The sequence below is a fragment of the Dipodomys merriami genome, unplaced genomic scaffold (genome assembly GCF_024711535.1).
Source record: "Dipodomys merriami isolate MVZ:Mamm:240054 unplaced genomic scaffold, mDipMer1.0.p SCAF_7, whole genome shotgun sequence".
Classification (NCBI taxonomy): Eukaryota; Metazoa; Chordata; class Mammalia; order Rodentia; family Heteromyidae; genus Dipodomys; species Dipodomys merriami.
Window position 1 is genome coordinate 47,873,165 of NW_027206290.1, and position 21,514 is coordinate 47,894,678.

The window sequence follows — 21,514 nt, forward strand, 5'->3', positions numbered from 1 at the left end:
AATGTGAGCTATCAGCCCAGGCAGAGATATGTAATTCTGAATGTAATGGTGCAGTTAGATATAAAACTAGAAGTTATTTTTAGTCAGGTAACTTCATAACACATCATGCAGTGGTAGTGGACTTATACTTGGATAAGCAGGTAGAGGGGACCTTTCCCTTGTGCTGACCCAGGGCATAGTGGAGACTTAGGGATATTTATCAAATATTGTCCTTTGAAAGCTTCAAAATGACATTCCAAAGCTTTATAAAATTGATTGCATAACAGCACTGTCATTAATCAACTGAGATATCCTAAAGGAGAATGCAAATGAGAAAGGGAAAAAATAAGCTCATATTTACTGATAAGAATTCTGGGCATTAGAACAGGTGTTTTACATACTTTATATAATCCTTATAACTCCCTAGATGGCTGCATTTAAAATCTCCTTCTAATCTGTTTGTGGATCAGAGTGATAAGTCATCTTGCTCAAGGCCACACAGCTAAAATGTGACATAGACACAAATGAACCCAAGTCTGACTGACTGTACTATTGTTTTTTCTTTTTCACTAAGACTCTACTTCCAAAATACTTAGCAAGTACAATAGACAAGTAAAAAATAGGCAAGTCGAAAATTTGTAAATGTGTAGTTAATAATACTGAGGATTAATGATCATCTCTTTAAAGGTAAATTATTTATAATATGCACTATTAATATTAGAGATAGGACAAAAAGAGGCAAAGCTCCTATCAGTAATCTGATGGGAAGTTTGGAGCAAATATCTGAGTAATTGCAGCTGAAGCTGTCTATTCTGGACACTCGCAGCTACAGGAAGCATATTTTTTTGAGCACATAGTTGCTTGATAATACTAAGAAGCTGTGTGAAGCAAAACTATTTAGTATACATTTGGAATGTTTCCAAGGTGAAAATTTGATTTAACATAATAAGTGGCTCAACAGTTACACAAACCCAAATGTGAGTCTTAGTCTTAGAGCAGGTGGTCCATTTATTCTTGCCAACTGAGGATGGTAGCCCTCGGTCCATAGAGCAGGAGTGTTTCCATATTGCTAGTATGCCCTCGTAACTATTTGTTCTTTCAATTACAGCATGTAATGGGAAAGTGATTGAATGGTGAACTAACATAGAATGTAACAGCAACCTGTTATTCATATTGCCATTGCTATAAGAACCAAAAAGAAAACCCACCAAGAAAGACAAATACCCATTTCCTACTCGGCACTATGGGACTGTCAGTGATCAATGGGTTCAAAGCAGCCAATGTGTCCCTCATTTTAGATGGAAACAATAATTAAAGCCAGTTGAGCAGAGTTAATTCTAAAAGACATGACTTGAAATGGAGTACTAAATGTGTATGCCAATGTCAGAAAGTATACTTCTAAGGATTCATAATGTAATTATAATACACATTCTAAAAGAAAATAACAAAACACAGTAAGGCAGTGTAAAATTGGGAATTTTTTCCCAATTCTTTTTACATGGGTGACCTCAATGGATAGTAGTGTATCCTTCATGTAGAAATCAGAGTACTGGGGGTTCAATGATATTTCATAAACCTTAAACACAGTGAGATCTTCAGCCCGTGTGCACTGGCTTTTCAGGGTCAGTTGTGTTCATCTTTTTTCAGCTCTGTGTTTAGCGATATGTTGGTTGCTTGAAGACAGCTGTGTGCTAGTATCTATAGCATCCAATAGACAAGTGCTATAAATCATACAGGCTTAGAGAGCTGGTTAAGGCTGTCACTACTTAAAGGTTACTGCCAGTAGAAGTCTCCCTCTTCTATTGTCCCTAACACAAATCTTTAGAACAACACAAGCATTTGCAAAGGGCATGGACTGAAGGAAAGTAAGTATAAATGGGTATAACATAAAACTAAGTGATCATAGCAAAACAGAAAGAACATATCAATATGAGTAGGGAAAAGAGGGAGGAACATGTATTTTTCAGGGGAGGTGATGTCTAAAAATGCATGGCAACAGAGACTGAGGCTTATTTGATATGCTGAAAGCACTTGCTGTCCAAAGGGACACGATTCATAGTTGAGATGGATTTGTTATCTAGCCAGGTTAAGATGGCCGTTTAATGCTGCATGGGGAGATTCTTGGCTTTCTTCTTTAGGAATAGGGGAGATGTTCACATGTGTTAGGTAAGGAAGAGACAAGAGCATGTTCAGTGAAGATTTTCTTGACTAGAAAATGAGAATGTGAATGGGGCAGAAATTTATGAACGATTGGAATTCAGATGCCTCTGGTAAACAGCCCTTGAAAGGTTACCATGGCTGATTCAGGAGAACAGAAGACTTCAGTCCAGACTTGAAGATTGCGTGTGGCACAAGGGTAGTTGATGATGCCAAATTTTATGGCTTACTAACTGGCCCATGGGGATGTTACAACAAAGAAAAATTGATTGCTTTGGAAATATTGAATGTGAGCTGCTTGTGACATCAAGATGGATCCAGAAAACAGTGGAAATAAGTCTCAAACTCAGTTAGGAAAGGTTGTTTGGATCAGCCAGTGTGTGTGTGTGTGTGTGTGTGTGTGTGTGTGTGTGTGTGTGTGTGTGTGTGTGTGTGTGTTCAGACTAAAGATAACGAGTTGCTCATATCTAAAATATACTTGGAACTCAAAAAATTAAACCCCCAACAACAAATCCTCAAAGAAACAACTGCCCAATAAATAAGTGGGCGAAAGACTTAAAGAGAAACTTCTCTGAAGAAGAAAGAAGGATGGCCAATAGACACATGAAGAAATGTTCAACATCCCTAGCCATAAAAGAAATGCAAATCAAAACAACATTGAGATATTACCTCACCCCAGTTAGAACGGCAAAAATCAAGAACTCTAACAACAACAGATGCTGGAGGGGATGTGGACAGAAAGGAACCTTACTTCATTGTTGGTGGGAATGTAAACTTGTTCAACCACTTTGGAAAGCAGTATGGAGGTTCCTCAAAAGACTTCACATAGAACTCCCCTATGACCCAGCAATCGCACTTTTGGGCATTTATCCAAATGTTTACAAACAAGACCACACTAAAACTACCAGCACAACAATGTTTATTGCAGCATTATTTACCATAGCTAAGATATGGAAGCAACCCAGATGCCCCTCAGTAGTGAATGGATCAAGAAAATGTGGTATCTATACACAATGGAATTCTATGCCTCCATCAGAAAGAATGACATTGCCCCATTTGTTAGGAAATGGAAAAACTTGGAAAAAATTATATTAAGTGAAGTAAGCCAGGCCCAAAGAAACATAGGTCCCATGGTTTCCCTTATTTGCAATATCTATTATATGTATGAGTCAAGCGGAAAAGGTCAGATAATGTGATGTCAGGAAAATGAACCCTTAGATATGTATTTTAATGTTTTTTCTTTCATGCATGTGTTTCTAACGCATTTATAAGATTATCTCTTTGTTGCTTTGTATGTCCCTCCCCCACAGTATAACCCCTGCTTTCACTATATTTGATGTCAGTATAACTTGTGGAGGAGATGGGGAAAAACCAGTTGTTTAAGGATACAGGTGGACCTGTTGCAACAATGAGAAGTACAAGTTGTCATGGCCAAAATGAGCTTTACAATGTCGGTTGGAGGGGGGGAAGGGGGGAAGGAGAAGGATTGGGATTGGGGGGAAGGGGGAGGCTGGGAAGGGATGTGAAGGGTAAACAAAGGAGGAGGCTGCAATGCTTGTTAAGAAATGTACGCATTATCCTGCCCATGTAATTGTAACCCTTCTGTACAGCATGTTCACAAATAAAATAAAATTAAGTTTAAAAAAAGATAACGAGTTGGAAGTCTTTCACAGAAATAGAACATGTGGACAGGTAAGGAACTGAATTCAATTTCTGTCAAAAAGAAAAGAAACTGTAGGACAAAGCTCCAGTGAACACCAAAGTTCAAGATCCAAGTGTGTGTGTATGTGGGGTGGTGGTGGGGCAAATGTATCTTCTGAAAAGTACAATGCAGAATACAGTGTTCTGTTTAAAGTCAGCATTCCATTAAATATCTGGTGGGAAAAAATGGATAAAGAAGGAAAAATGTGGGAAATAAAGTCCAAGCCAAAGGGAGATGGGATAGCATACAAATCATAGGTGTAGAGATCTGTCTGCTATGAGGTAATAAAACTGAACTATCAGCGACCTCACCTCACAGGCCTATTCCAAGGCACTGTAATAAAGTTTACCTTCATAATTGAGGTCTTGAAAAACACTTCCTAAAAATGATCTGCCAACTCCTGAAAGCAATATATTTTTCTACACCTGATTACAATTCTGTGTAGAATGAAGCTAGTGAGGACATTCAATATGTTAAAAGCAGGCATTTTTCAGAATGTAAGCTGAAGAGTCTTGCTGCACCGAATTACTAAGATTTCAGAAACATGAAGTTCAACTTGCAGGAAAATGAGAAGAAACTCATACAAGTAGACTAAGACTAATAAACACAGGTAAACACAGCAAGATCTCAAGAGATTCTGAATAATAGAAAGTGCACAATTAATCACATAGAGCTTATTCTAAATGAACTTCGTAATTTGGAATAGACAAAATTTTCTTTTTCACCAGAAGGCAGTATAAATTAAAATGAGTTTTACAATGAAAACAGATGAAGCTATTACTTTAGAATTAAAATATTCCTTTATAGAATTTTTAGTTCGAAGGTAATAAAAATGCATTTTAGTAGACCTAGAATTAGTAACCCTACTAAATGCCATATAAAGTAGATAAGTCAAGAGTAAATCAATATAAATATACAGGTATCAATATCAACAATTAGTAAAAAAAATAGTAAGTAACTTTGAGCAAAGCATAATAAAATAATTGAAATAAACCAGAAATTGGTTTCTTAGAACATGTGAAAATGGCTGACTGCCAAGTAAACTCAAAAGTTTATTTGGAAAACCAATTGATCCCAAACTTGCCTGGTCAGTAGCACCAAAATATAGGTGAATGAAAAAGGAAGTGTGTGTATGTCAACTTAGAAATAAGAAATAACCATTAATGCATGGGAGATCAAGAGCATGTTAAAAGACTATTAGACAAAACTCTTGTTAAATAAATCTGAAATGGATGACTTTTGAGGAAAATGCAAATGACTAAAATTAAACTGGAAGATACAGAAGACTTCTGCATGGGCAAAGATGCAGAGAGGGAGAAAGTTTGAGACTTCTCCCTCTGTGCAGTGCCAGGCACAGATGGTTGCTCGGGTGAATTCTTTCAACCTTCAAGGAACAGAAACTTCAAGACCGTTTAAACTATCCTCGAGAAGAGAGATGAAAGGAAATGTTCCAAATTATTTTTCAAATGCCAACATAGCATTGATTGTTAAACCTTAGAATGAGAGCACAGAAAACAAAACTTGAGACACATTCCTGTTATGAATATCATAGAACATAGAGTAGTCCTGAGTCATTCAATTTCTTAAAATAATCCAGAAGAACTGAGAATGTGTGAAGTCACCATTTCTATTCAAGAATTTGTATATTCTTATCTTCAGGTAAGGATATAAATATTTATTTCAATTTTGTGTCTAAATATAATTTACCTTTTCTTTTTTGTTTACCATTACAGTGGTAACAGTCATAAAATACTGGAGGCGTTGGCACTCATTTGTGGTTGGCTGGCTAGATATTAAGATCTTATATAATAATTATTTCACTTAACCATCACTATCTGAGGCTTAACATAATTCTCCCTTAAATTTGAAGACTCAGTTTCAGCCAGACTATTTCATGGTACCAGATTGGTACAGCTTAATTGTGTGTGTGAGAGAGAGAGGGGAGGAGAGGGGAAGTGTGTCCTGGGTTATTGAACTCAAGGCCTGGGCACATGAACTTTTCTGTTCAAGACTTATTCTCTAACTTTTTGAGCCACAGCTCCATTTCTAGTTTCTTGGTGTTTAATTGGAGATAAGATTCTCACAGACTTTCTACCCAGGTTGGCATTGAACTGCAATTCTCAGATCTCAGCCTCCTGAGTAGCTAGGATTACAGGCATGAGCACCAGTGCCCAGTTCCTTCTCATTAAACAAAAATTATCTTTAAATAGTTGTATAGAAGATTTGCCATTCAACAAAGCAGTCTATGATTACAATACATCTCGATCAATGGTCACCCTTTCATCATTTTCCCTCATCCTTCTTAATCCTACCTCTTCCTTCAATTTTCTTACTTTTGTAGACTATGCATTGAATTTATAACTGCATTCCTCTCCCCTGTCCTACCCTCAAGAATAAGATTCTTGTTTCTCAGAAAAATTTGTTTATAAGCTCATCTAGTATACAAGGGATTTATAGACTGTACAGATAGGTGCCAGAAGATATACCATTCAATAAGGTCTCAGGATTTATTATGTTCTTATACAATCAATATTTGCTATAATTGGGTAGTAGAAAATCTAGTTTGATGCAAGCACTATTTGCCAATGTAATGGACTAGAGTAGGGAGAGAGTAAGTTGAGGTCAGTAGGTAAGGGGAGGATAAGACAATGACCTTTGTATTATTAGTGGCAAAACAATGGTAGGTAGGTTCCCATTCAGAGGAGTTGAGCTCTAGGACAGCAACAGTAGACAAACTTTTCCATGTCTGTATATTTGAGTATGTGTGCAGATAATAACTATGAGTTTCAAATATTCTTACAAGGAGGTACTTCTGAAAATATTACCCATTTACTTCTGTAGTTGTGATTGAAACATTAGAAGAAATGGTAGAAACAGCCTAGAAAGCTGCATCTCTGGGTTGGAGCAGGCTAGGGGAATGATGCACACCCCAGCAAGTCCTTGACTCAGGCCTTTGGCTTACTGGTCCTACTTGTCTGTTTTGTAGATATGACAGTCAGGAGGGGCATGCCCCTTCTTGTGAATAGTTAAGTCTTGGGCCTAAGCCAGTGTGTGTGTGTGTGTGTGTGTGTGTGTGTGTGTGTGTGTGTGTGTGTGTGTGTGTGTGTGTGGTGTGTAAAGAGAACTTGCCAAGAAAAAAGTAAAAGTTCTGGTCTGGTCTCAGACCCAAAGCAAAATTGGTCAGGTGAAGAATAAGTGACAAAACAAAAGAAAAACAGGCACTTTCTATCAGTCAGTGGGAAGGTTCAAGTGGAAAAAGAGTTGGGATACAGTATGAGCATATGTTTCATCCTTTCACAGAGAAGAACACAATGCTTCTCTTTGACCTATGTCTTGCTTGGACTAATTATTCACTCAGTGTTTTCATGCTCATTTCAGTGCTTTGCAGCCTCCATCATTTGGAGTTCAAGATTTTTTTTAAAAGGGAGAAAGAGTTGTATTTTTTAAATTGTGAAAATACTGTATAGAAGGGTTACAATTGGGTTACAATTGGGTTACAATTGGGTTACAATTGGTTACAAAAGGGTTACATGGGCAAGATCATGAGTACATTTCTTATCAAGCATTGTTGCCTCCTCCTTTGTTTCCCCTTCCCATCCCTTCCCATCTCTCACCCCTCACCCTACCTACCCCCATCCCTACACCCCACTGCCAAATTTGTAAAGTTCATTTTTCAACATATTTATAAGAGTTGTATTTTTGACACAAGTTCCATATTAAAGAAAAAACCCATCCCAAAAGATTGTGGCTGGATACTCTTAAGAGTTCTCATGTAGGGTGGGTCATTGGGTAGAAAATTATCTCTTACTGTGGAAAATTTTCTTTTCAAACATGCTCAGTGTGAAGCTTGATAGGCACAGCCAGAAAACGAGTGCTGTGCTGTTAATATAGCTAAAATTAACCATTGTAGATGGAGCATACAAATTCTGTATTTGAACCAATACCATATTCTACTCAGAAATGATGTAGCTGAGAGCAGGAGAGAGGGGATGGTGCAAAAGTCAACAGGAATGAAGAAAAAGCAACAGGAGGAAAGAATCCAAGAAAAAAACTAAATTGCCTACAGTAGGAGAATAAATAAAAAACTGCAGGAATTACTTATTGCTGTCATCTCAAAGGTCTCATAAAAAGTAACTCTCTGATTTACCTTCCTTGTCTCCTGTAGTGGCTGCCAGACAAAATTAAAAATGGGCCCATGAAACTAGTGAGACTGAGAAAGACATAAAGAATGCTTCAGAGGCTCCAGGTTTTAAGTGCCTTTCCACTGAATTGTCTTTTCTTGCCAGCTATGGAAGGATGGAGAGAGAAGATGCAGGGCTCACCTGGAATGCTGGCATACAATCTCAAGACTAAGAACCCATTGTGCTTCATGCATGTTAATGGCTACTGTCCTGCATTTTGTCTCTACGACAACATTTAGCCTCCTTCCAATTGGGCCCATGCCAAGATTCAGGTATTATAGACTCTTAGAGCAGGGAATAGTTTTCAGTAACTAGCAATGTAGTTTCCTTTGGTAGTATCACTCAATGATTCTCAGATTTTTGATGAGGCCTTGGTTGGACATGCTTCTGATAATGAGATCAGAGAATCAAAGCCATGCCTCAGTCTAGCTCTTCCACTGTAGCTCCATGTCCCTTTGGTGATATAACACTGATTCTCATGCAATCCATGCATACTGTTTATCTATTATCACAAATACCTCTTGTTGGCTGCACTAATAATATGAAATAATTGTAGATCACAGTAGTGCACAAGCACAATTGACTGTTGTGTGTCTAGAATCAGCTGGAGAACTCTAGGGATTCTGTCTTCATTTATGAATGGATCTGAGGTTGGTTGGCTGGCTTTGATGCTGGTTGACTGTCTTTGGTGTTTGTTAGCTGGCTTTAGATGTTCTAGAATGGCCTTGATTGGAACACCTGGGAAAAACTGGCTCATCTCAATGTGACTTTAACTTTCTGATTGGGCTAATGTGGGCATATTGTGTTTCGTGGTAATGGCAGAAGTTCAAGAGAGCAGAAAGAACACACAAAGCCTCTTGAGAAACAGGGATATTGGAACTTCTGTACCATTCCTTTGGTCTAAGAAATATGTAGTCCAAGTCCAAAAGATGAAAAAACAGATTTTATGTGGGGAAAACAGCTGCAACCATCATATGGTATATTATAAGGACATTGGACAGGTTCATCAAAACCTGAGAACAAAATTGACAGAACCTTAGCAAATCTTATCAGAAAAAGAAGAGAACACACCCAAATAAATAAACTCAGAGATGAGAATGGAAACATTACCACAGAAACAACCAAGATTCAGAACATTATAAGGGAATACTTCTCAAACCTTTATGCTAATAAGTTTGAGAACTTGGCAGAAATGGACTTTTTCCTAGCAAATATCAACATGCTGAAACTAAACCAAGATGAGGTAAACCATCTTAACAGGCCCATATCAAGCATTGAAATAGAAACAGCAATAAGAGACTTCCCATCTAAGAAAAGCCCAGGACCACATGGATTTACAACGGAATTCTACAAGGCCTTCAAAGCAGAGCTCACACCAATACTCCTCCAAATCTTCAATGAAATTGAAAGAGAAAGTTCACTACTGAACTCATTCTTTGAAGCCATCATAACCCTCATCCCCAAACCAGGCAGGGATTCATCAAAGAAAGAGAACTATAGACCCATTTATTTGATGAACATTGATGCAAAATTTCTCAACAAAATTTTGGCCAATCGACTTCAACAATTCATCCAAAAAATCATACACCATGATGAAACAGGATTCATTTCAGGGATGCAAAGCTGGTTAAATATATGAAAATCAAGTAATACAATTCATCACATCTACAAGAGCAAGGATAAGAACCACATGGTAAGCTCAATAGATGCAGAAAAGGCATTTGATAAGATCCAACACCCTTTTATGATGAAGGTTCTGGAAAAACTAGGAATCCAGGGAACAATCTTCAATACAATAAAGGCTGTATATAACAAACCTACAGCTAGCATTATACTTAATGGTGAAAAACTAAAGCCATTTCCTCTTAAAGAAAGCCACTTCCTCTTAAATCAGGAAGGAGACAAGGATGTCCACTCTCTCTACTTCTCTTCAATCTAGTATTAGAATACCTAGCTACAACAATAAAACAAAATGCAAACATTAAAAGGATCCAAACAGGGAAAGATGAAGTAAAACTCTCCCTCTTTGCAGATGACATAATTTTGTATTTAAAGAATCCAACGGACTCCACTCCCAAATCACTCAAGATGATTCTAAACGTTGGCAAAATAGCAGGGTATAAAATGAACCCGTAAAAATCAATGGCTTTTCTGTATGCCAACAATGAGAAAAGCATGGCTGAAATCAGGAAAGCAACTCCATTTGTAATAGCCCCACAAAATATAAAATACCTAGGAATTAACTTAACCAAAGAAGTGAAGGACCTCTATGATGAAAATATTTAAAACCTGAAAAAGGAAATCAAAACAGAACTTAGAAAGTGGACAAACCACCAATGCTCCTGCATTGGAAGGATCAACATCGTGAAAATGGCTATACTTCCCAAGGCTATCTACAAATTCAATGCAATACCTATTCATATTCCAACCTCATTCTTCAAGGAAAAAGAAGAGACAATCCAAAAATTCATATGGAAGAATAAAAGATCCTGAATCGCAAAAACAATCCTTAGCAGAAAGAACAGTGCTGGAGGAATATCAATACCAAATTTCAAACTCTACTACAAAGCCATCGTAATCAAAACAGCTTGCTACTGGCACAAGAACAGACCTCAGGACCAAAGGAATAGAATTGAAAACCAAGAAATGAACCTACAGACACATAGCCATGTAATTTTCGATAAGGGAGCTAAAAAAATAGAATGGAAGAAAGACAGCCTCTTCAGTAAATGGTGCTGGCAAAACTGGTTAATCACTTGTAGAAAACTAAAGCTAGATCCTTATATATTGCCCTGCACCAGAATCAACTCCAAATGGATCAAAGACTTCGCAGTCAAAGCAGATACTCTGAAAACATTACAGGATGGAATAGGAGAAACCCAAGGTCTCCTTGGAACAGGCCAAAATTTTCTTAATAGAGACCCAGAAACACAACAAATCAAAGAAAGGTTGGACAAATGGGATTACATGAAATTGCAGAACTTCTGCATGGCAAAGGATATAGCTAGCAAGATCAATAGAAAGCTCACAGATTGGGAGAAGATCTTCACTAGTCATACAATGGACAAGGGTCTCATATCTAAAATATACCTGGAACTCAAAAAATTAAATCCCCCAACAACAAATCCTCAAAGAAACAACTGCCCAATAAATAAGTGGGATAAGAACTTAAAGAGAAACTTCTCTGAAGAGGAAAGAAGGATGACCAATAGACAGATGAAGAAATACTCAACCTCTGTAGCCATAAAAGAAATGCAAATCAAAACAACATTGAGATACCACCTCACCCCAGTTAGAATGGCTATAACCAAGAACTCTAATAACTACAGACGCTGGAGTAAATGTAGACAGAAGGGAACCCTACTACATTGATGGTGGGAATGTAAACTTGTTCAACCTCTTTGGAAAGCAGTATGGAGGTTCCTCAAAAGACTCCATATAAAAGCTCCTCTATGACCCAGCAATCCCACTTTTGGGCATTTACCCAAATGATCACAAACAAGACCATACTTAAGTTACCAGCACAACTATGTTTATTGCAGCATTATTTTCCATAGCTAAGATATGGAACCAATCCAGATGCCCCTCATGAGATGAATGGATCATGAAAATGTGGTATATATACACAATGGAATTCTATGCCTCCATCAGAAAGAATGTCATTCTTCCATGGTTTCCTTTATTTGCAATATCTAGTATATGTCTGAGATAAGCAGAAAAGGTCAGATAAGTTGATGTTAGGTGAAATGAACCCTAAGATAAGCACACTCCTGTTCTTTTCTTTCTTGCGATTGTTTCTAACATATTTATAAAATGATTTTTTGTTGCTTTGTATTTCCCTTCCCCACGGTATAACCCCTGCTTTCATTGTAATTGATGTTGGTATAATTTGTGGAGGAGAAGGGCAAAAACAAACCATTTAAATAGGGATACAGGTGGACCCATTGCAACAATGAAATGTTCAAGTCCTAATGTTGAAAAAGAACTTTACAACTTTGGCTGGGCAGTGGGGGTTGGGGGGGGGAGAGCGGAAAATGGGAAGGATGGGAAGGGGAAACAAAGCAGGAGGTAACAATGCTTGATAAGAAATGTACTCATTACCTTGCAAGAAATGTACTCATTACCTTGCCCATGTGATTGTAACCTCTCTGTACAGTATTTTCACAATTAAAAAAAACAAAAACGAAAACAGAAACCTGAGGTCCATTACTGCTATCTTTCAAACATACCCTGAGTTAGGCATACTTGGGGGGTATTTGTGGTGAGTCAACATTTCTTTGACACCTAAATTCTCGTTCTGCACATCTAATGGGATGCATAATGTGTTGCCATCCTTGCTGCTAGAGAGAATGGACAATCCTGACTTGTTCACCACAGGTTGTTTTCTTGGTGGAAAGCACGCATAGTATAAATGAGCACAGGAAGAGCTCTTCCATTTTATCTTATGACGTGGGCTCAGACAGTATGCCACTGGAACTTACAGAGTGGGTGCAGCATTGGAGCCTCATGGTGAATACCGAATGCAGCTTACTGCTGAGAGTTGACTACTAATGGTGGGAGGATTCACACAAAGGATTTCTCTTTCCAGCTGCAGCAGCCTTTAGCCAATGATGGAATGAAATGGGAATAAAAGAAGCTGTCCTTTTGCCTGTTGTTCTTATGTGCTTCAAACACCCAGTCAGATCAGTTCACACAACTAACACTCGGCTGGAACTTCACCTTTGCTCCACACTTCTTCTCTTGCCCAACCTACTTAACTCACCATTCTCTGACTAGTTCTCTATCAATATATCAGACCCAACATCTATCTAAGATTAATATAACATCCAGTCCAAGGGAGGAGGAAGGCATGTTCCTCTTTCTCAAAGATGATTTTATAGTGCTAGTGCTAGGGTATCCCTGAGGTAACAAAATGGTTTCTGATTAAGAGAAATCAGGGTTGTGGGCTGTGGAAGCAATGTCAGGCTGGGAGTAGTGGTGTCTGAAAATGTGGAATGTTTTCACTATCTCTGTGATGCACATGAATGATTCTTAGACATTCCAGGTTGAGACTTGGAAAAAGGAGAGTAGCAAGGTATTCTGTGTAAGAGAGACAGCTGCAACACTGCTATTGATGTCAATGAGAGTCATCTATACCCACAATCCAATCAAATCCAGTGGCATCTAGTAAATCTTGGGCTATCTTTGCCCAATGACTCAATAACTACTCACTGTGTCTCTGAAAAACTGTTAAGTGCAAAGATACATGGTGTGCCTAATATTGTAGTACAGATACTGCTCCTTTCCAGCTCTCTCCCCCTCCCCCCGAAGTTGTAAAGTTCGTTTTCAATATAGTGTCTTATACATCTCATTGTTATAATGGGTGAACCTGCATCTTTATTTCAGCATTTTGTTATTTTCCTTCCCCTGCCCAAATTAGAAAAATGTATATACAAGATGCAGACCGCTAGAATTAAATACAGTGAAAACAGGGGTTATCCATGAGGAAGGAACATACAAAAGAAACAAAAAAAAAGGGCTGGGAAGGTGGCTCAGTGGTAGAGTGCTTGTCTTGCATGCATGAGGCCCTGGGTTCGATTCCTCAGCACCAGATAAGCAAAAAGAAAAAAGCCGGAAGTGGCGCTGTGGCTCAAGTGGTAGAGCGCTAACCTTGAGCTGAAGAGCTGAGGGACAGCACCCAGGCTTAGAGTTCAGGCCCCATGACCGGACCCAAAAAAAAAAAAATAAGAAACAAAAAAAAATCACATAGTACATTATAAATACATTAAAAACAGCAGCAAGAAAGATAAAACCACTTGTGTCCCAATCTTGGGGTTCATTTTGAGACTTAGAGCCCCCCCAAAAGACATAGAAAGAATCAACAAAACAAAGAATTGTTTCTTCAAAAAATAGATTTTATAATCATATTTTTTATTATCTTTAAATAACTGTGCAGAAAAGTTACCATTCTAATAAGCAATCTACCTCTAATCCATTTTCCGAGTTTTGGTCAGGAAAGTCTTCTTATTTTACTTCTACTCTGGTTAAATTTTTCCCTTCTCTGATTCTATCCTTGTGTGTTAAATGAGATTTCCCTATTTTTCAAGTCTTTACGGCAATTCATGTGTGTATTAGCTACATTTAATTTAACCATCTACCTATTGGTGGACCCTAAACTTGCTTCCCTATTTTGAGCATGGTTAACAGTGTTGAAATGTATATGGTAAAACAACTATTTCTCCAACATGTTGACTTCAGTTCTGGCTATAGACCGGATGTAAAAAGATAAACACTGTGGGATGCCACAAACAAGTCAGTCTTTTAGAAATTGCCAGAATCTGTCAGTTTGGAGAAATCAGTCTTATAGAAATTGCCACAGTCTGTCAGTTTGGAGGAAGGATGGGACAAGAAAGGTGCTGGCGTAAGAGTGTCAAGTTTTAGTGCGTTTGAAGGAATATTAGTGACCCATTGACCTGCCTGCTACCACAGTTAATAACAATGCACGTTTGAAAATTACTAAAATGGATGTTTAATGTTTTCATCACAAAACAATGATGAATTGCTAATGTGAGGGGGTTTTATTTAGCTTGATTGAATCATTCAATGATAAATTGCAGAGGTGATGAGGATTTTCTTTGGCTTGATTGAATCTTTCTAAAATATATACATAGATCAAAACATCACAAAATCTCACATTTACCCCTTAAATATACATAATTAATTTTTTGATACTGGAAAATAAGCAATTATTTTAAAAAATTCTTCCCTCATATTAGACTGCAACTTGCAACTGAAACTTCCTCTAATGATGTAAATGCATTTTATGACATACCCTCTCATGGCTGTGTAGTCTGCACTGTATTTTTTTTTTTTTTTTTTTGCTTTATGAAGTCTGGCTGCAGGTTGTTTGCTGAGCAGGCCAAAAATCTTGCCCTAGTGGGCCTGTAAATATGTCTTTCCTTGACTTGGTGTGTCCCTCTTCATGCTCTGCAGTTGGTAAACTTCTAATCATCTCTTGTGATTTACCACAACCCTCACCTTCTCATAAAGTGTCTTCTGATCAGATTAATTTCATTCCCACCCTAGGATATTATGTGCTCATTACATTCACCCTAGCCATCCAGGACACACTGAAAATACATCTATCATAGGAAACATTTGATGGATGCATGAATTACAATGAGTAATTCTAGAAGAGCTGCCTCTAATCTGAAATCGAGTGTCACAAATGAGCAAAAAACAAACGAAAAAAACACCTCATCAAACCCATAAAACAGTTCAAGAGCATTGAGGAAAACAGGGTTTCCATGAACTCCAGGCCACATTCACATTTTTTATTCATGAAAACATCAGATGTTATTTCTTTAAAGAATTGCTACTCATCTCTGATGTTACTTACAAAACAAACTTTGAATCGTGCACTTGAGGAAAGTCTTTTTTATTTTTTGAGAAATATGTCATATAAATTCAAACTTAAAATGATGAAAAAGTAACCTTTTCATTGTTAATTTGTACGTGTTATTCTTTTGTCAGTTTGGGGCAAAGATAGAAGGAGCTTTAGTTGTTTGTCTTCAGGATCTAAAATAGTTTGTGTGTGGGAAGGGTGATGAGGGAACTCTTATGATGTACAACCTGGACCCATCAATACTCATTATAGTCTTCAAATGGCCCCGTAAATAGAAATTACTTAAAACAAAGGATACTGCCCATATATTCACCATCCTATTAGCAAAGTTATATGGTTGTTAAAGAACCATAAAACTTCATTAATAAGTAGAATAAGGTGAGAGATTACATTTCCAGTTGTCTCCATGGTCCTCTAATTTTAGTATAAATAAGAATCACTCAGGGAGCTCGATAAACATGTTTGTGCTAAATTTAAACACAGAAATTCTGGCTAAGAAAGACTGAGTAAAGGAACCTATACCCAAAATAAATATCCTGTTTGATGATCATTCAGGAGAAACTTTGGCCACATCTTCAGGACTCATTGATTTAGTTATTTTTTAAATCACAAAACTTATAATAATGTTGAGAAAAAAGAAAACAGGCCATCACCCTTATTTATAGAAGGAAATGCAAGACAAAAGCAGGTCTCTATAATCCATCAATTTATTCTTGCTTTTGCATACATACTTATATCATAAGAGACTAAGAAGACCACACATACATAAATTTAAAAAAATCCATGAGGAGGATTTCACTATTGTAAAGATATATTCCCCAGCTGCCAGTGACTTTGATCTTAATCCTTTTTATTCAGGAGGCTGAGATCTGGGGATCGCAGTTCCAAGCTAGTCTGGGCAGTAAAATCTACAAGAGACTCTTATCTCCAATGAACCACTCAAAAACTGAAAGTGGCATTGTGCTCTAGCCTTGAGCACAAAGAGGATCAAGGTGAGTTCCCAGGAATCTGAGTTCAAGCCCCACAACCAAAAAAATTATATCCAATCTTATAAAGGAGATACTACTATATATGAAAGCTTAGATAGACCATAACAGAAAAATAAGGTATTTATTTTGTATTTATTACCATGAACAGATAAGTCATCCAGACAATAAAAAGCAAGGAAAATTTAAAAAAAATTAGCAATATAGATCAAATGGACGTACTAGATATCTACAAAATATTTTACCCAGTAGTTCACAGAATACACATTCTTCTCAGTAGTTCATGGAAGTGTCTTCAAAATAAGTCATATACTTTAGTATACAATGCATGTCTGAGTGAATATTAAAAAACTGATAGCTTTATTTTATCAGACCTCAATAGAACACAAGGAGAAATCAATAACATGAGAAACTACAGAAAATTTTCTAACACATAGAAAGTTTTGAATAATCAGTGGGTCATTGAAGATATAAGTGAGGAAAATAAAATTTCCTTGAAGAAAACAATATAAATGAAAATTACCAGAACTTATGAACAGCAAAGAGAGTTCTAAGAGGAAAGTTCATAGTCATAACATGGCTACATTTTGGTAATCAGAAAACGATTCATCTTGAAGCTCAGAGAAAAATAAGAACAAGCCAAACCCAAAAGCAGTAGACAGAAAGAAATGATAAAGGTGAGGGCAGAATTAATAAAAAAGAACACTTTAAGAATAATACAGTGAAAAAACACAAAAATACGTTCTTGGAAATAACAAACAATTGACAAATCTTTAGCTGATCTATCCAAAATAAAAAGGGAGATGTTCCAAGCTAAGGGTTTTAGAGATAAGAAAGGAAACGTAATAAAAAGATTACCTAAGAAATCCAAAAGTTTATTAGAGAAAAACACTGGAAAATCTAAATGATGTGGGTATTTCTAGGTTTATTTTTTTCTACTAAACTAAAGCTAAGTAATAATGTTTGACAAGAAATATACTCATTGCTTTACTCATGTAAATGTAACCCCCTAGTATAGCATCTTTATAATAAAACAAAATTTAAAAAAATAAAATTAAGCCAAGAGTATATAAACCACTTAAACAGAGCCATTGCAATCAATGATATTGAAACACTAACAACGAGTCTTCCAACAAAGTAAATTCCCGTATTGGATATGTTTACCTCTGAATTCTACCAGACCTTTAAAAGTCTAATGTCAATTTTCTTCGAGCTATTTCATGAAACAGAAAGGGAAAAGATGCCACAAAATTCATTCTAAGAGGACAGAATTATTTTGATAAAAAGCACATAAAAACATGATAAAAATACAGTTGAGTATAGTTAAGATTATACTAAAATATAAAAGTATTTAAGTATATTAGAATATAAAATTATATTAAATATACTAACTTCCCTGATGAACATAGACACAGAATCTTTTCAACAAAGTCTTCACAAAATAATCACAAACAAAACTTGAGCCATAATCATCTTTATACATAAAACAAATCATTTGACATAGTTCAATGTCCTTTTATGACAAAATCTTGAAAAAGCTAGAAATAGAAGGAATATACCTATAGTAAAGACTATAGATGATAAACTAATATTCAACACTCTCCCAAATGAAGAAAAACTGACATCATTTTCTCTAAAGTTAGGAACAAGACAATGATGTTCACTCTGCCCACTCTCATTCAAAAAGTTCTAAAAGTCTTATCCACAACAATAAGGCAAGAGAATGAAATAAAAGGATACAAATAGGAAAGAAAAAAGTCTAACTATCCCCATTTGCAGATTATATGATCCTGTATCTAAAGTGCCTTTAGAGGCTACCAACAAAAGATTGTGGGTCTGACAAATACCTTTCAGAATAAAAGAATGTAAAAAAGTTTTTTTTAAAAAATCTATAGCTATTTTATATACCAATAATGAATAAGCTGAGAGAGAGAGAGAGAGAGAGAGAGAGAGAGAGAGAGAGAGAGAGAGAGAGAGAGAGAGAGAGAGAGAGAGAGAGAGAGTTCAGGAAAATTATCCTGTTCTCAATAGCCTAAAAAAAGGTGGAAGATGTGTACAATAAAAACTACAAAAGGTCAAAGAAAATGAAGACAACACTAGACAATAGGAAGCCTTAGAATAATCTACAAATTAAATGCAATTCCCATGGAAATACAATGCTATGTTTTATAGAAATAGAAAAATATAAATATTAAAATTCATGTAGGACAGAAGACCCCCAAATAACCAAAACCAAAACAAAAACCAAAACTAAATAGAAGAATGCTGAAGGTATCACAATACCATTACACCCATACACACTCTCTCATATACAAACACATACACACAAACACACACATTTATCTATAGATAGATAGATAGATATTCCAATTTGTATTTCAGAACCATAGGAAAAAAAACTCATGATACTTGCACAAAACCAGACATATATACCAGTGGAATAGAATAGAATATTCAGAATAAACCCACATGACTACAGCTACATGATTCTTTTTTAGGTCGGTTGTGGGGCTTGAACTCTGGGCCTGGGCACTGTCCCTTAGCTCTTTAGCTCAAGGCGAGCACTCTACCACTTGAGCCACAGCACCACTTCTGGTTTTCTGGTGGTTAATTGGAGATAAGAGTCTCATGGACTTTTCTGCCCAGGCTGTCTTTGAACTGTAATCCTCAGATCTCAGCCTCCTCAGTAGCTAGGATTACAGGCGTGAGCCACCAGCGCCTGGTAGCTACATGATTTTTGATGTGACAAAACACTATATTGAGAAAAGAAAGCCTCTTCCAAATAAATGGTTTAAGGAAAAGTGATATTTACATACAGAAAACGAAACCAAGCCTTATTGTTCTCTTACATTGTCAGTGTCTGCCTCACAGACAACAAATATTTGTTTAATAGTTTGCTAACCTAAATGCTTTAAATAAGGTAGCTAAAATGCTGGGGCAGCTGGACTTGTTTGTCACATCTGTAATCCCAGGTACTCAGGAGACTAAAAATGGGGGACAGTGAGTTCTAGACTAACCTGGGCTTTATAAGGAGAGACTCTGCCTACAGTAAAAAAAAAAAAAAAAAAAAAAAAAAAAGTTTTAAAAAGTAGATGAAATGGCGAAGGGAGCCTGATTAGGACCTAAGGCTGCCATTTATGTGGATATGGTTTTGTGTATTCATTTTAGTCCCTTTGCCTTTTGTTAACCCTCCTCTATTTTCCTTTTGTTAACCCTCTGGTTTTTCTTTTGGTTTTATCACAAAGCGGGACTGGTTTATTTGTTTGCTTCCTTATTCACTTAGTCTGTCCTGGAATACACATTTCTTGGGATCCTACTTTATTTATGACACTGTTGAAATCTTAGAGAATTTTCTAGCCTAAAGGAAGAAATAGACAGACAGACAAATGAAACATCAAAAATGCCTCTGAAGAATAAAAAGGCATTAAAAAATCCTGCCAACCCTGCCTAGGGTGGGTATGGGGCATCCCTGGAGAAGGCCAGATGTGAGGCACAGTTAGAAGAGTGAATGGTGATTTGCTTCAGTGATCAAGAACCATCATGTTGGGAGGACAAGGAAAAACCAAGGTAAAAATCATGCTGCTGTGAGCAATCTGGTCAGTAAGGAAAGGTACAAAGTATCAATGTAGCTGAAATTTAGGGAACATACAGATGGCCTAGACAAGTCTTGCAGTCCCTGGGAACTGTCTACCATTTTTATTTTTACCTTGGCAATAAGAGATGTTGACAGAAGAGTCTCTTAACTTTTATTTTAGTTCTTTATGATTGGATCTCTAATCTCTGATTGTATCTATCTATGTTGATATGCTTGTTTCAAAACCTATTATAGGTTCATTAGTATCAGCTTGTGTTTTATGGTTTAGGACCATGAAAAAGGCTCTTATATGGAGAAAGGCAGGGAATGATAAGAAAGCAATAGCTACCCAGAGCCCTTCACAGAAAAAGGAAACAGCTTACAACTTGATGAATTACATTTTACACAAATTAGCTAGCCGGAGTTCATGAAAAGATCTGATCCTTTATCATGATTGAGCTTAGAAAGATTCCCTTTCTTGTGGTGTTTGCATAGAGTCCTTGAATAGCCTTAGAGATGTTGTTTTTGAACATGTTCTAAAGATAGTAATGGTTTGTACTTTGAACTGCTCCTTTTATGCTCAGCCTTTTAGTTAAAGGTAAAGAACATGAGGATAACAATATTTTTGTCATTAGTTCTGAGGCTTACCCTCAGAGATTTGAGCTTTCTAGGCAGATACTCTACCACTGAACTACACTTCCCGTCTTTTCCTTTATTGGTTGTTTCTGAGATAGGGTCTTGCTTCCTACTCAGGTATGTACCTGGACAGTATGCTACCTATTATTATTGATTCCCTACTGCAGCTGGGATGATAGGCATGTACCATCATACCCAGATCCTTCCATCAAGAAGGGGTTATACGAACTTTTCTGCCCAGGCTAGCCTGGAACCATGATCTACTCATTCTTAGTGACCCAACTAAGTAGGATTATAAGCATGAACCTACTAGTGTCCACCTAAGTTTAATATATTTCAGTGGCAAAATTCAGAAGCCAGAGCCAAAAGACACATTCAGAAGAAGGTTTTATCCTTCCTCTAGTATTTCTTATGGCTCCCAGCACAGAGTTAGACAATATAAACCTTTGAAACTAGTATTCTTACAGGGTTTTAAATGTGAACTCAAACATCATTGAATTTGGGTAAGGATTTTCAGAGTTATTTTCATGGTGAAATGCTTATTGGTTCTACTTTCTGAATATGCTCTGAGCCTAGAATTATAAAGGAGAAAATAAGGGTGAGCAAATCATTACTCAGGTTCCTAATAAGACTTCTCATTAGACTTGGATTCAATGAGTTGTCACTGGCAAACCCAGGTCCTACATGATCAGCCTAGAACGATGTTAGAGACTCAGCCCCCTGAAGACAAGGACCACAAATGCATAGAAGGACCAGATCTAGAATGTTTGCCAGGACAAGAGCTTCCCCATCCTTAGAACTTGTAAATAGCTATTTATAAACAATAGAAAGGATAAATTGTTTGGTTTTCTCTGATTCTATACTGCAGAGGTGAAGCATGGCTAGAGAAAATAAGAATCTTTAGATTGGCACGTA